Here is an 11,182-nt window from a genome sequence, read left to right as displayed (position 1 = left end):
AGCCCACCACATTGCTCCTACCACTCACTGACTTCACAGATGAGTGGATCTCCTGTTCCAGGGAACAGGCAGCTGTGGAGCTGCTGCTCAAAGACAGCAGTAGAGAAAAGCCCTTGAATTATAATTGCTGCAGTGCTTGGTGAGAAAGGACATTAAATACAGATTTTGTAAGTAAACAGGACTGCATCCAAGAAAAGCCCGACCTTGACCATCCATTTTTTCACTTCAAGGGGGAAAAAACCCAAAGGCTTCAAATACTGGCAAGTCAGAGGTGGAAATTCAAAGATCAAATCAGACGTTTTCCTATAAGCTAAAATCTAATTACCTCCGATTGCTGACTTAGAGATATCATGCTATCCCAGTACAGCGGGGTGTGAGTAATTGGCTGAGATACATGTTTGTGCAGTTCTCTTCCTTAAAACAAACACAGAAGTGTAAGATTGTAAATTTAAGAGCTATGTAAATTAATCACCATTAATTTGTTTGCTTTGCTCATGGGGAGAGAGTGCCTGCTGAAAGTGTCATTCTAGCTAAAAAAAAAAATGATTACCTCAGGAGTTCAAGTGTGGGGCTGAATATTGCACTTCCATGTCTGAAAGGTCCCCAGCGTGAAAGAAATAAACAGCTCATCATAAAGTCTGAACTGTGGCTCAGCGCATTTATAATTGTATCAAGCGTGCTAATGGCCCTGAAGCAGAGACTAAGTGCATGAGAAAGCACCCATGTCTTCTGCAGAAAAACCTAAACAGATACTAAAAGCAAGGGAGATAACAGGTTTAAAAATAATGCCCTGCAAATCTCCACCAGCTGAGTGATATTTATATAAGGATGCTCACTAGATCCAAAAGCACTCCAAGGAGTATTTATTGTCACCTCCTCCCATCCACCACTTTGGTCTTGCTGGCTCTCTGAGGCTGAGCACAGAGGCAATCCAATGTACTTGGCTTCTCAAAAGTCCACAGAGGTCACTGTTTGTGAAAGGGATCCACTTTTTGCTCTTCCCATCCCTTGCTCTGCCCTGAGAGGCTGAGCCTGTTTGTTGGCAACTCTTGCCTCCGAGGAGCTGAGATGCCAAGACCTGAACTGAGCCCTGCAGTTGTGCCTTATGGGTCTGTAAGGCCCCATATTTTTGGATGCCAAAAATGCAGTAGTTTAATTTTCAGACAGCAACAGATGGAGCAATTCTTAACTGATGTGCATTTTCTGCAATGGTAGTAAACAGTAGGGAAGCACGCTAACAACCCAACCTTTCTGCATCATATTTCCCAATAGCCAAGTTGTACCAGCGCATGAGATGTAGTCCCTCCCCACCATCAGTCAGGACAACTCCCTCTCCTAGAACTGAAGAAGCTGGTCATGTCTCTTTCTCAGGTTGTTGTAAAGCAACAGCTTAGGGTAGAGATGCTCCAGATTGCTGAGCTCTTCCTTTAATTTCTTCTGCTTTTGTAGGGACAGTGTTGGCCATGGAGGGGACAGGATGGAGTGTCCAGAGTAGCACTGGCTGGCTGCTGCACACTGGTGGCAGCCCCACAGTTCTTGGAGTAGCCCTCTGCCTCCCCGACCTCCCAGTGCTGGGAGCACTGGAAGCATGGGGACTGTGCGCTAGTGGTCTCTGTATCCTTTATTTCCACCTCCCTGCACCTGGATTTTTACCTGCCTGAGGCTGGTACTGTCTCCTGTGCAGTGGGTCTCCTACTTAGCTGAGGCCTCTAAGATACCATGGTTACTTACATAAATGATGTGGTTGATACATCATGCCTGTTTAATGTCTTGAAGGACTGGACTTCACTAGCCTCATTGCTGCTGTTCTGTTCCCCAGCAACAGCACATGTTCTTAGTAATTTCTAGTACGTTCACTACATTCTGATATTTTGTCCTCTGAACAGTGGATTCTCCTCATCTATACTGGGAACAGACTGTCACCTGGGTCACTCAGATGTAGTTACTTGCAGCACATTCCTCCACTGACATTTCTATTCCCCCTCAACTGCATCAGATCATTAATGAGTACTTAAATAATTAACTATTATGTATGCAGAAACTCAATAGAATATTGTCAAATTGAAAAATCATGTTTCTAGATGAAAGCACAAACTGTTGCTAAAGCTGAAAGCATTGACCAAGTGTTCAAGTTCTTGATGCACCTGTCTGTAAGCTGAGCAGACCTATGTCACTTCCTTGCTGCACTTTCATTTGTGCTTTCCAGCTCAGTCCTCACCACCACTGTTAGACTCTTCTTAGGAGGTAACATCAAAACCTAATAAAAACTAATTACTGGAATTGAGGAAAAGAATATTTAAGATAAGCTCCCCTTTCAATGACAGAAACCTTCATTATCACATATAGTTGTGCTTTCCTCAGGCATTTTCTAGCAGTGACTCTTTCAGTCACAAAAGAATAAAGCTCCAAAGCACTGTGATTGAAAATGTGCCAAGCTTTATTGACAAGGAAGCATCAAGGCTTTGGAGGACTATGGAGAAGCCTATGGAGAGAGAGATACATTGTGTGTAAGAACATATTCTAGAAAATACCCAAAGGGAAAAACTAGCTAGCCTTGAACAACTGTGACAGACTTCCAGCCTCAGCACTTATATTTCTGTTGAAATCTGGTGAGGAGAACTGATCAAGAAGCTGAAATTAATGAAAGACAACAATTGACAGGTTTCATACAGCGATGAGCCTCTGTAAAGCAGTTAGATGGATGAGAAAGGAAAGACAGGTGAAAGATTTGATTGCTAATTTCTGTTAGAAATTAGTAAGAACTTGGTTTTTTAACTCCCTAAGAGAGAGGCCAATTCTAACTTTCTTGTCATAAAAACTCACAGGGAAATGTTGAACTGCATAAAGTTAAGAGATGCACAGATACAAAATAATTGTCAGCAAATGTGAAATTTCAGCCTGGATATCTGCACATATGTGGTAGGCAAAGAGCCAGGAGGCACTGGAAAGACCTGGAGGTCCAAATGTACTCAAGATATTGACAAAACACATAATTGCAAACCAAAAATAAACCAGTCTATGACTGACAACATAATTTACACATTCACAGCCCCAAGCCCTTCTCACATGGTTCAAATTCCTGAGTGATCTTACATGTGCTTCAGTTTAGGGCAGTAGCATATATCTGTTCTTTGGCTAGAAACTCCTAATATTTCAGGTACCTAGTTCCACTAAGGAGCTGACTCCCTTACAATTATCTTAAAAGCAAGGTGAAGGTATTGATTCACAGTACGGTTTAATCCATCCCAGAAGACAGACCACTCCCAGCATCTCAAAACAGAGCCTAAAATGATGATAGCCTAGTCATGCTTTTCCAGACAATACAGAAAATAAATTGTTTAAATTCTAGTAAAGCTACAAATGCCAGCATTTTAACTTGCAATAATATAAAGAGCACTTGTTTTCCAAGAAAATATATCAGCTTAACACAGCTTAAATCCCACTGTGATCTTAGACCCTTTTTCCTCATCCATGATCTTTTCAGTGTCCTAGAGGCAGACCCTTTTAAGAAGACCCTAAAGAATGCCCCTTCCATCTATGAAATCTGCAGGTTGAGACAGCTGTTGGCATGTTCAACTCCTCACTGCAACTTTCCCAACCTCAGTTTCCAGCACCGCATGCCGAGTTTGACCGGAGTCAGTCTGAACCCCTGCCCCTCCATACCTCCTCAGATGGACTTATCCTGATGGATAAGTCTGAGCTGCTTAGTAGTGTCTGCTTATCTCTTAACTTATTAAAATTCATCTTTAAATGCTTTGCCCCCCAAATTTCTCCAAGTTAGAGCCCTAACTCTATTTTTCTAAATATTTTTTGAAAGAATTGTTCCTGTGGAATGGCCTGAAGCTGTTTCCTTCATACTTTCCTAGCCAAAGCATTACCTTTTTTGGCAGGGTCTGGAGGACAGTAGCTACAGGGGTCTGTCGATACAAATCCTTCTGACCCACAAGTGGGGTTTCCTAAAACAGTCCTCCTGGGATTCCCAGCTCACCACACAGGAGGGCTGAGCTACCCTTTATGTTATTCTGTCTCTTGTCCTGTGGGACACTTCATGAAAGATGACCTACTGGGGCTGTTCTGTGACTTTAGCTGGCCTAACTCTGCAGCCCAGTGACAATGTAAAATGAAGTGTCCCATGACACTGTCTTTAAGTGGGAAAAAGCTGCTGGAAGCCACATTCAGATCTCCTTCCCTGTTCTTGTTAGTGCCCATATTGTAAAGTCCCAAACAATTGTTCTTGAAATGCTATTTGCAAAAATAGCATTTGGATAGTTTGCACACTACGTTTCCATCTGGAGCCAGTCTTTTCTTCAGCAGTTTCAAACACATGGATACATAATTGAAAAAATTACCATGGCTTGAATAATGGCACCATAGAACAGAGAACAAAACTCACTAAGCAATGAATCCCAGAGAGTACTGAGCCCTCAAGGTCTAATTTTGCAAAGCTGTTAAGCATGGATGTTTGTTGTTTTATGCAAGCTGCTATTCTAGCACCTTGCAAGATTTATTGTTCATACTCTGAAGGCACATATTGATTCCTGGGATGTGCAGAACTGAAACAGTTCTTACAGGAAGCATATCTAGAGTATTAGATCTGGAGCATTGTGTCTTGGCTCACTGTTCCATCCAGTTCATCTGTTCAATCTCTACCTTTGTTCATCAGTATCCCATGCACAGCTATCCTGCCTTGTTTTTCAAGAAAAACTTCTTAAATCTTATCTCAAAACTGAATTGATTCTAAGATCACACCTAGGTCCCTTCAGTTCCACAATCACTTCCTTGGGAAACATTTGAGAAGCCATCCATGTGTGCAAACCCAGTATCTGCTTTTCCTTTATGAGGCACAACAAAAGCCAATTCAAGAAACTGTATCCAAGTCCACATCACAATGTAAGGAATGATGTGATGTGGAAGCAACCTTTGTCTGGTTCACCAGACTAAATTCATCAGTAGCTGAACTCTGAGGAAGTCAATAGAGTCCTTTGACTACATGCTGCAGGGGTCTTTGCAGTGGCATAGGACTCTTCACACTCTATCTACTATAACAACCAAAGGCAATGTATTAAAAACCTCAGTTCTCTGGAGTGATCAGCTTTTCAGATTTAATACAATTTCTGCACTATTTCCTGCTGTAATTTCCAGCTAGTGTGACTTTAAGTTTGAAAAATGGCACAAAATTAAGAAAACCCAAATGGATGTATTAGTCTCATCTGGTACTTTTAATAAAAATTCGATGATTTATCCTGTGGTGCTTGTGATTCTGGAGTCCTGGATTTGGCACCACAAATAACCTGGCAGATTCTGTGACTGACAGCGAGGTTTTAACCTGGTGGTTCCCATGTAATTTAATCACAGGCATGCTATCAAGATAATACAGTAGCAAATGGCATTTTACGTCTGTTCCTTCCCTGCAAACAAACAATACACCAGTATTATGCTGGAATCATCCCAAATTCTGCAATATGGCCATCTCAAGATGAAGGGGTGGCTTTGAACAATGACTGTCAAATACTGCAAGGCTGAGGTTTTATCAAAAGCTGCTGGAAGCCAGCTCAGGCCAGGGGAATGTCCTTCCTAAGGGGTCAAACCCAGGTGTCTCAGGCAAAAGGCAATTGGGGGTCTCCATTCTCCCAGAAGATGAAGTCTGCATATGCTTTCCTCCCATTAACACATTTGTGTTGACTCACAGAGCCAACAGAGACAGGCAGAGTTGTTGGTCTCTTTTTATATCTTAAAGGTATGTACAAATCCTTGCCCTTCTGCTTGGGCTTTGCATTTGCTGTAGGAAGGATGGGCCCAAGGGCCAAAAACCAAGTCCCCAGGCACAACCTCCTGCACACTTGGGGAAGTTACATGTCCAGGAAAATGGGTGGTGACAAACATTTGCCATTTTCTGCCGCTGCTCCCAGGTGTCCCTCATGGGTCAGTGCTCCACAGTGAGTGTTTTCATGCCCAGAGGAAGAAACAGAGGTTCTCATCAGTGCCAGCAATCTCATTTTCTGGAGTAGAAGGTCAGGTCCTCAGTATGGTGACAGCAGGGCTGTCCTCTGCCCTGAGACTCTGCCCAGTGGCCATTTTGTCCATCTCTCTCACAGGTGCCCTTCTAAGGGCACAAAAAATGATGCCTGGTCTAGGGCACACAAAATGTCACCATACATCCAAATACAGCACTTGGAAGGCTGGTTCTCTTCACTGGGTATCCCTTTTCATCTGGCGCTTTAGCAAATTTCTGGGGCATGTCACATCTTGGCCATGTTTAGGTGTACCAAAGATGTGCAGAATACAGCCAATTTCAAACACAAAACTGAGGGTTTTTTTGGTTGTTGTTTTTCTCGACTGATTCATGTATACCTTGACATGCTGCTGTGCACTACAGTTGTCATGGCACCTCTTGCAGTACACAGCATTCTGCTTTCCAGAGCTCAGCCAAGCCATGCTAGTCATAGAATCATAGAATGGTTTGGGTTGGAAGGGACCTTAAAGATCATCTAGTTCCAACCCCCCTGCCATCAGCAGGGACACCTTCCACTAGACCAGGTTGCTCAAAGCCTCAGAACTTCTTCCTGGTAAGGATGACAAGCATCCATGCCATCGGGTTCCTTGAGTGAGATGCTGGCTGCTCATCCTCCCAGGCTCTGTGTGCAAAAGCCCTTTGCCAGGGGGTTGTTCTCCACAGAGCCAGTCAGTCACTGAGGTAGAAGAGGCTGGAAGCTTTCTCCAGGTTGGAGGGACTGGGAGGAGTATATGGGCATCCAAGCAGCCAACTGTTCGCCAGTCACAGCCAGAAAATCTCGCACTTGCTAATTACAGATTATGAATTTGATGACAAAGCCCTTGGCCTGATGTACATGATGTATCTAGTGGCCTTCCATGAATAAACTGCAGGTCCAAATGGCAACTAATCTTGAGGAGGCAATACAAAAAAGTAGCTCACGTGCCATGTACAATGCAAATTTTAAATAGGCATAGTGTAAGTCAGAGCTCATGTCAAATGGAAAGCAGATAAATGCATTTTTCCCAATTTCACCATATTTGTCTTCCCAGCCTTTAGCTACTACTTTGATTTTTTTCTCAAGCACTGTGTGTTTGCACTTGTTCTTTGAGAGCTGGCCAAAGTCCAATACCCATTAAATCCATTGAGGGCCTTCATTTACTTCCAGGTCCAGATGCTCTCAACAAATGTTTAAATGAGACTAACTCAAACTCCATCACAATAAAATTGTTTGTTTCTGTTATATAACTGTATGTATGGGAAACAGCTAATTATTCGCAATGAAGAAGGTTTTAATTTTGCAGCTTCTCCTTGTTTTTTTGGGGGGGGTGTTTTTTGCACAACAATGAACCATTCTGGAGTCCTTACAATCCATTCTTCAGAATTATTTCACAAATTCAAAATAACAATTATTCAATGCATTATTGGGCGTGGAGTACTTCTGTGTTGCAGGCAATATACCGTAGTTTATTTAGATACAGGTCATGTTCCAATGGGTATTGCAAATCACAAACTAAATCTAGTCTCTGAACAGATATTTATAACCTTCTCCTTCATCTTTCTTTGTGAATAGTCATAGAATAACCTTGGCATTTCCTTGCTGTTGCCCACCTTGGTATTTAAACTTACTCATGTAGTTGTTTGGGGAAAGGAAATATAAGAAGCATAATTCAGGAAGGTGCATTAGAAATGTGGAGCAGAATTTGAAGTAAAGTTTTTTTATTTGTTTCCAAGTAGGAAAATCACTGATTTTAGAAACTTACCTAAATGTATAACACTCACCTCTATTTCCTGCAAAAATTATCCAAATATTAGCTAAATAGGCAATAGTCAGACACTAAATAATTGTATATCTGATACTAGAAGTTATAGAGAGCTTTGATGCCTACAGATTTCACCTTAAAACAATTGTAACTCAATGCTGCAATTGAGTTACAAGGCCAGGCTGGATGAGGCTTTGAGCAGCCTGGTCTAGTGGAAGATGTCCCTGCTCATGGCAGGGGGGTTGGAACTGGATGATCTTTAAGGTCCCTTCCAACCCAGATCACTCTATGATTCTATGTAAAGCAAGAATTTTGTTATTTTCATATATAAATTGCATGTTTGCTTTTAATACATCCACAAGTGAGAGACAGTGGTCAGCATTCTTATGAAAATAGTATTCATCCATTGATTAATTTAGAGGCTAGAGATGGCAAAAGAAACATGGCCTGTACCTCAAAGCACCTGAGTGGCAAAACTGCATCACAGCTCAAGAATTCCCAGTTGTCCAATTGTTCTTCAGGCTTATACTATATTTAACTGTTAATGATGAATTTTACATGCTTTACAGTCTGCTGTACATTCAATTCCATGTACACGAGTAGTGAGATAGAGGCACAGTTCCTTAAGCAATTAAAAAGAAATGGAATTAAACACTACAGCAGATAGACTTGTTATAATATCATTATTGTGTCTTTGCAAAAAAAAAAAAAAAAAGTTTGCAATTGATATTAGTTTTCTACCTCTATTTAACTTTTGGTGCCAAGAACAGTCTTTAAGTGAGTGCTGCCTTTCTCCTTGCCCAGTAAAAGCACCTGCAAATTTGTTTCTCTTTAATTTTCAAATCAGCAGGTACCAGTTTGAAAAACATGCTTCCAGCTCTTCTGTATTTTCTTTGGGAACAAGCACAGCCCAAAGCCTCCCTGAGACTTTCTGTATTCTGCACAGCTCCAGCTGAGGGTTATGGGATATTCACAACCACCTCTTCCATCTGCATTTCATTGCACAGCTCTCAAAAGCAGGTTCTGGAAAGCTTGGAAAATTCACATGCTGTGCTTGATGAGAGTGGGGAAAATAACATCTTCTTTTGAGTCAGTGTGCGCAACATCTCTGTGCTCCCCATTTCAAACCCTGTCCCTGATACCACTGTGCTGGCTTTGTCTGCAGCACTGTCCTCATTCAAAACGATTCAGCCTCTGCTTACCATGCACAGCATACAAACCCTTAGGAGGCTGCAGCTCTGGTTTCTCAGTCAGGAGCACCGATTTGCCAGGAACAAAGCCAGGCTGTAGAAGTCAGTTATCTCTTTTTCTCTCCACACTTGCTCCCCTTTTCTATCACTCACTGAGTCCTGGCCAGGGAAGGACTAAGCAGAACATTGTTTTAGGCAAGGGCATCTTCTCTCCTGTCTGTCAAGAGAGGCAAAGGCAAACTTTCTGCCTCGTGCCAGTTCCAAAGAAAAAACATCCTTTGTGCTTCTCTGCCTTGGGAAAGGCAGAACAGCCTCAGAGCCTTTCTTTTAAATTACCTTTGAACTAAACTGGAATTCCTGTTATCCTCCTTCAGCACAGCAGGTGCTTTCTCTCAGCAGAGTGAGATCTGTCTTCTGGGAGCAAACAAAGAGCTAGCACCAGGCCCCTCCACATGTCCCACCACTACAGGAAGAGGTCTCATCCCTGGGTACCAGCCAGGGGGCACAGAAACCACACCACTACTCTTAAGAGAACTATGTACACACTTTATAACTGCTGCTTAGAAAACAGGGAATGTATATCGGATGCTCAGATCACCCAGGAGTTAACTACAAATTAGTTGTGGGTACAAAGATATAACTGATTTCTAAATATGACATTTCCATCTGGAGAGGGTATTCCATGGAGCTTTCAGAGTATTCCACATAAAAATATGGGCAAAGAATACCAGCCCATACACTAGCCAGGTTCAGCTAGCAATATTACTACTACTTGGTTTTGATGTTACCTAACAGGAATTTTCCTTACAAGGAAGATAAATTGTGTTCCCATTTTTCAGGATGAAATCCAGAGACATGTCTTCAGAGAGTTGTCCTGAGACTCAGCTTAAAATTAATAACTTAGAACACACACAGAATTACACTCAGAGAAGGCATTAGCTGAGGTATGAGAAGTTCTGGAGATGTGGAGATCATTACCAGGATTTATCCATCACCTTGCCTACCCAGAGATAGCACCATGTTGACATGATTATACCATTTTTCTTATATGGAAGACTTGTCTGTGCATCATTACAGCCTACCACTTGCACTCCACCTTGTGTACAAAAGCCATGTGCCCAGGACTACCCACAGCAGCACTGCACCAAATGAAAGAAGACACAGCTTGGCTACAAAAGGTCATGAGAACTGCCTTGGCTCCACAGCAAAACAGTGCTGGAAGTATTGTGTGGGAAAACAGACTTTCTGCCCTAAGGCCTCCTGTGGTTAATCCTTGTGTAAAACACAGAGTTTCTTCTAGTAAGTGGAGACTCAAAGGGGCTCCGAATTTCAATTAACTTCATGAGCAATAACAAATTAAAACTATCTAGCTCAATTTTTTTCCTTGTGCTATCATAGCAGTTTAAGGAGCTTTATCACAACTACCAAGTACAGTATGGGGTACTTAAAAAAGCTCACAAAAATCTTTATAGTACTTTTACTTTCAAATAAAAGTGATTTATATATTTTATACTTCATCAAATAAGAATACATGCATAATTTTAGCCCAAATACAAGATTTCTTTATTTTTGTATTCAAAATAGTACTTTTTCCCCACAGATTTTCCACCTAACTAAAGACCAGATATTTATTAATGCATAAGCACTGTCATTTTTCAAATCAGTAACAAAACACACCAAACACTATAATGCACCTGGCCTTTTTATTGTATCGTGTTACAGACAAAGAGGAGTACATACAGAATAATCACTGCCATCACAACCGTAAAGTTGCAGTGTCACTCTGATCCCTTTGGGAGTCAGAGGGCATCCACTTGTCATTCATTCCACCTTTTTCTCATAACAAGCTGCGTATATCAAAACTCCACAGTGAGCAACCATTTTTCTAAATAAAAACACAGTGAAAAACCCAGTGCTTGCTAACAGGACTTTGCAAGATTCTTTAAGGTACCAGCAGAATAAGCATGCACAATAGCAATACAAAACCATAGACATGCTGCCCCTCGAAAAGGTGAGCTGTGCTGGAAAATTCACAGGTTCAGTGCTGGAAGTCCACCTCCTGCAAAAAGTCAACTCAAAAAAAGTCTTTGTATTACTTTGGTTCCAATGTAAGTGGGAGTAAAGTAAACTGAGGCTGGTATTTTGTAAAGGAGTTGTGTCAAACCTATTGTTTCACCTGTAATATAAAATACAATCTATGATAAGAATCTCTATGGCTTCCCATCAGTTACCAGTGC

The sequence above is a fragment of the Antrostomus carolinensis genome, unplaced genomic scaffold (genome assembly GCF_000700745.2).
Source record: "Antrostomus carolinensis isolate BGI_N321 unplaced genomic scaffold, ASM70074v2 scaffold3022, whole genome shotgun sequence".
NCBI classification, from domain to species: domain Eukaryota; kingdom Metazoa; phylum Chordata; class Aves; order Caprimulgiformes; family Caprimulgidae; genus Antrostomus; species Antrostomus carolinensis.
The sequence above is the reverse complement of the archived record's forward strand: the minus strand, read 5'-3'. Positions refer to the sequence as shown.